Here is a 6,229-nt window from a genome sequence, read left to right as displayed (position 1 = left end):
ACATGTCTATCCTTAGCATAAGGTGAGCAGCACAGCAATGGCATGGTACACAGAGCACACACATAAGTACCATTACATGATGATATTTGAAACTAGCAGAGAAGGAAACCAAAGTTCAGAATAGTGAATACAAATATCAAAGGAGGATAAGTAACATGTTTATAAACACTTGATATTATCAGACACAGCCCTAAGCACACACAGTGAATATCTTTAAAGCCTTATATACAGTGCTCATACATCAGCCTCTTGTGCGTAGACATTCTATTCGCCTGAGGCAAATATGCGTGCACACTTTATAAGCATAAGCCCCAAGCTCGCACACAGTTGGTACAAATTAGCACCCACCAGAAAGTGTAAACAAAAAAGCACGGTAACTTTCTATAACCACCTTGCACGTAAGGTTGTAGCTAAGTCCAGTGGTCCTGGTGATAGGTGACAGGCAGACTCCATTTGGGGCTCTGGACATATAATCTGACGGGTCAGTGTGAGACCCGAACCAGGAACTAGGCAGAGATACGATGAGAGACGATCAGGTGCAGCCACGCTCATCGCACGGATAACTACACCCAAAAACAAAACACATGTCCACCTCGTATTGTTGTCTGGCTATAACCACGCTCTCCCTTATAGAGCTCCAGTTTCACTGCAGATCACGCCCTACTGTACAAGTGACCATGTCCATTTATTGGAGCTTTCCCGCCTACAAGCTCTCTCAGCTACACACACACACACTGTAGTTAAAAAAGAAAAAAACAATTTCGGTTTCGTTTCGGTTTTCGGCCAGGATCATCCTGAATTTTCGGTATCGGTCCAGAATTTTCATTTCGGTGCATCCCTGTCTGCTAAAATCATCTTCCTCTCACAAACAGAATTCTTCATCTTTTTCTGTTTCAGAGTAAATAGTACATACCAGCACTATTTTAAAATAACAAAACTCTTGATAGTAGAATAAAAACTACAACTAATACACCACATACTCTTAACCATCTCCGTGGAGATGTTGCCTGTGCAACGGCAAAGAGAATGACTGGGGTGGGCGGAGCCTAGGAGAGACTATATGGCCAGCTTTGCTGGGACTCTTTGCCATTTCCTGTTGGGGAAGAGATATTCCCACAAGTAAGGATGACGCCGTGGACCGGACACACCAATGTTGGAGAAATTAGCACATCTAGGCAAGTATCCCCGCTTGCTTTTCCCCAGAAATTGTGAAAGAATTGTGGGTAAGATTTGCAAATTCTCAGTTTTTTTGCTTCAAAAACAGAATTTATGTTTACCTGATAAATTTCTTTCTCCAACGGTGTGTCCGGTCCACGGCGTCATCCTTACTTGTGGGATATTCTCTTCCCCAACAGGAAATGGCAAAGAGCCCAGCAAAGCTGGTCACATGATCCCTCCTAGGCTCCGCCTACCCCAGTCATTCGACCGACGTTAAGGAGGAATATTAGCATAGGAGAAACCATATGGTACCGTGGTGACTGTAGTTAAAGAAAATAAATTATCAGACCTGATTAAAAAAAAACCAGGGCGGGCCGTGGACCGGACACACCGTTGGAGAAAGAAATTTATCAGGTAAACATAAATTCTGTTTTCTCCAACATAGGTGTGTCCGGTCCACGGCGTCATCCTTACTTGTGGGAACCAATACCAAAGCTTTAGGACACGGATGAAGGGAGGGAGCAAATCAGGTCACCTAAATGGAAGGCACCACGGCTTGCAAAACCTTTCTCCCAAAAATAGCCTCAGAAGAAGCAAAAGTATCAAACTTGTAAAATTTGGTAAAAGTGTGCAGTGAAGACCAAGTCGCTGCCCTACATATCTGATCAACAGAAGCCTCGTTCTTGAAGGCCCATGTGGAAGCCACAGCCCTAGTGGAATGAGCTGTGATTCTTTCGGGAGGCTGCCGTCCGGCAGTCTCGTAAGCCAATCTGATGATGCTTTTAATCCAAAAAGAGAGAGAGGTAGAAGTTGCTTTTTGACCTCTCCTTTTACCTGAATAAACAACAAACAAGGAAGATGTTTGTCTAAAATCCTTTGTAGCATCTAAATAGAATTTTAGAGCGCGAACAACATCCAAATTGTGCAACAAACGTTCCTTCTTTGAAACTGGTTTCGGACACAGAGAAGGCACGATAATCTCCTGGTTAATGTTTTTGTTAGAAACAACTTTCGGAAGAAAACCAGGTTTAGTACGTAAAACCACCTTATCTGCATGGAACACCAGATAAGGAGGGGAACACTGCAGAGCAGATAATTCTGAAACTCTTCTAGCAGAAGAAATTGCAACTAAAAACAAAACTTTCCAAGATAATAACTTAATATCAACGGAATGTAAGGGTTCAAACGGAACCCCCTGAAGAACTGAAAGAACCAAATTGAGACTCCAAGGAGGAGTCAAAGGTTTGTAAACAGGCTTAATTCTAACCAAAGCCTGAACAAAGGCTTGAACATCTGGCACAGCTGCCAGCTTTTTGTGAAGTAACACCGACAAGGCAGAAATCTGTCCCTTCAGGGAACTTGCCGATAATCCTTTTTCCAATCCTTCTTGAAGGAAGGATAGAATCCTAGGAATCTTAACCTTGTCCCAAGGGAATCCTTTAGATTCACACCAACAGATATATTTTTTCCAAATTTTGTGGTAAATCTTTCTAGTTACAGGCTTTCTGGCCTGAACAAGAGTATCGATAACAGAATCTGAGAAACCTCGCTTCGATAAAATCAAGCGTTCAATCTCCAGGCAGTCAGCTGGAGTGAAACCAGATTCGGATGTTCGAACGGACCCTGAACAAGAAGGTCTCGTCTCAAAGGTAGCTTCCAAGGTGGAGCCGATGACATATTCACCAGATCTGCATACCAAGTCCTGCGTGGCCACGCAGGAGCTATCAAGATCACCGACGCCCTCTCCTGATTGATCCTGGCTACCAGCCTGGGAATGAGAGGAAACGGCGGAAACACATAAGCTAGTTTGAAGGTCCAAGGTGCTACTAGTGCATCCACTAGAGCCGCCTTGGGATCCCTGGATCTGGACCCGTAACAGGGAACTTTGAAGTTCTGACGAGAGGCCATCAGATCCATGTCTGGAATGCCCCACAGCTGAGTGACTAGGGCAAAGATTTCCGGATGGAGTTCCCACTCCCCCGGATGCAATGTCTGACGACTCAGAAAATCCGCTTCCCAATTTTCCACTCCCGGGATGTGGATAGCAGACAGGTGGCAGGAGTGAGACTCCGCCCATAGAATAATCTTGGTCACTTCCTCCATCGCTAGGGAACTCCTTGTTCCCCCCCTGATGGTTGATGTACGCAACAGTCATGTTGTCTGATTGAAATCGTATGAACTTGGTCCTTGCTAGCTGAGGCCAAGCCTTGAGAGCATTGAATATCGCTCTCAGTTCCAGAATATTTATCGGTAGAAGAGATTCTTCCCGAGACCAAAGACCCTGAGCTTTCAGGGATCCCCAGACCGCGCCCCAGCCCGTCAGACTGGCGTCGGTCGTGACAATGACCCACTCTGGTCTGCGGAATGTCATCCCTTGTGACAGGTTGTCCAGGGACAGCCACCAACGGAGTGAGTCTCTGGTCCTCTGATTTACTTGTATCTTTGGAGACAAGTCTGTATAGTCCCCATTCCACTGACTGAGCATGCACAGTTGTAATGGTCTTAGATGAATGCGCGCAAAAGGAACTATGTCCATTGCCGCTACCATCAACCCGATCACTTCCATGCACTGAGCTACGGAAGGAAGAGGAACGGAATGAAGAATCCGACAAGAGTCCAGAAGCTTTATTATTCTGGCCTCTGTTAGAAAAATCCTCATTTCTGAGGAATCTATAATTGTTCCCAAGAAGGGAACCCTTGTTGACGGGGATAGAGAACTCTTTTCCACGTTCACTTTCCAGCCGTGAGATCTGAGAAAGGCCAGGACGATGTCCGTGTGAGCCTTTGCTCGAGGGAGGGACGACGCTTGAATCAGAATGTCGTCCAGGTAAGGTACTACTGCAATGCCCCTTGGTCTTAGCACCGCTAGAAGGGACCCTAGTACCTTTGTGAAAATCCTTGGAGCAGTGGCTAATCCGAAAGGAAGCGCCACGAACTGGTAATGTTTGTCCAGGAATGCAAACCTTAGGAACCGATGATGTTCCTTGTGGATAGGAATATGTAGATACGCATCCTTTAAATCCACCGTGGTCATGAATTGACCTTCCTGGATGGAAGGAAGGATAGTTCGAATGGTTTCCATCTTGAACGATGGGACCTTGAGAAATTTGTTTAAGATCTTGAGATCTAGGATTGGTCTGAACGTTCCCTCTTTTTTGGGAACTATGAACAGATTGGAGTAGAACCCCATCCCTTGTTCTCTTAATGGAACAGGATGAATCACTCCCATTTTTAACAGGTCTTCTACACAATGTAAGAACGCCTGTCTTTTTATGTGGTCTGAAGACAACTGAGACCTGTGGAACCTCCCCCTTGGGGGAAGTCCCTTGAATTCCAGAAGATAACCCTGGGAGACTATTTCTAGCGCCCAAGGATCCAGAACATCTCTTGCCCAAGCCTGAGCGAAGAGAGAGAGTCTGCCCCCCACCAGATCCGGTCCCGGATCGGGGGCCAATATTTCATGCTGTCTTGGTAGCAGTGGCAGGTTTCTTGGCCTGCTTTCCCTTGTTCCAGCCTTGCATTGGTCTCCAAGCTGGCTTGGCCTGAGAAGTATTACCCTCTTGCTTAGAGGACGTAGCACCTTGGGCTGGTCCGTTTTTACGAAAGGGACGAAAATTAGGTCTATTTTTTGCCTTGAAAGGCCGATCCTGAGGAAGGGCGTGGCCCTTACCCCCAGTGATATCAGAGATAATCTCTTTCAAGTCAGGACCAAACAGCGTTTTCCCCTTGAAAGGAATGTTTAGTAGCTTGTTCTTGGAAGACGCATCAGCCGACCAAGATTTCAACCAAAGCGCTCTGCGCGCCACAATAGCAAACCCAGAATTCTTAGCCGCTAACTTAGCCAATTGCAAAGAGGCGTCTAGAGTGAAAGAATTAGCCAATTTGAGAGCATTGATTCTGTCCATAATCTCCTCATAAGGAGGAGAGTCACTATCGAGCACCTTAATCAGTTCATCAAACCAGAAATATGCGGCTGTAGTGACAGGGACAATGCATGAAATGGGTTGTAGAAGGTAACCCTGCTGAACAAACATCTTTTTAAGCAAACCTTCTAATTTTTTATCCATAGGATCTTTGAAAGCACAACTATCCTCTATGGGAATAGTGGTGCGTTTGTTTAAAGTAGAAACCGCTCCCTCGACCTTGGGGACTGACTGCCATAAGTCCTTTCTGGGGTCGACCATAGGAAACAATTTTTTAAATATGGGGGGAGGGACGAAAGGAATACCGGGCCTTTCCCATTCTTTATTAACAATGTCCGCCACCCGCTTGGGTATAGGAAAAGCTTCTGGGAGCCCCGGCACCTCTAGGAACTTGTCCATTTTACATAGTTTCTCTGGGATGACCAAATTTTCACAATCATCCAGAGTGGATAATACCTCCTTAAGCAAAATGCGGAGATGTTCCAATTTAAATTTAAATGTAATCACATCAGATTCAGCCTGCTGAGAAATGTTCCCTAAATCAGTAATTTCTCCCTCAGACAAAACCTCCCTGGCCCCCTCAGATTGGGTTAGGGGCCCTTCAGAGATATTAATATCAGCGTCGTCATGCTCTTCAGTAACTAAAACAGAGCATCCACGCTTACGCTGACAAGGGTTCATTTTGGCTAAAATGTTTTTGACAGAATTATCCATTACAGCCGTTAATTGTTGCATAGTAAGGAGTATTGGCGCGCTAGATGTACTAGGGGCCTCCTGAGTGGGCAAGACTCGTGTAGACGAAGGAGGGAATGATGCAGTACCATGCTTACTCCCCTCACTTGAGGAATCATCTTGGGCATCATTGTCATTATCACATAAATCACATTTATTTAAATGAATAGGAATTCTGGCTTCCCCACATTCAGAACACAGTCTATCTGGTAGTTCAGACATGTTAAACAGGCATAAACTTGATAAGAAAGTACAAAAAACGTTTTGAAATAAAACCGTTACTGTCACTTTAAATTTTAAACTGAACACACTTTATTACTGCAATTGCGAAAAAACATGAAGGAATTGTTCAAAAGTCACCAAACTTTCACCACAGTGTCTTAAAGCCTTGAAAATATTGCACACCAATTTTGGAA

The sequence above is a fragment of the Bombina bombina genome, chromosome 7 (genome assembly GCF_027579735.1).
Source record: "Bombina bombina isolate aBomBom1 chromosome 7, aBomBom1.pri, whole genome shotgun sequence".
Taxonomy (NCBI): domain Eukaryota; kingdom Metazoa; phylum Chordata; class Amphibia; order Anura; family Bombinatoridae; genus Bombina; species Bombina bombina.
This window is presented reverse-complemented; position numbering follows the sequence as displayed.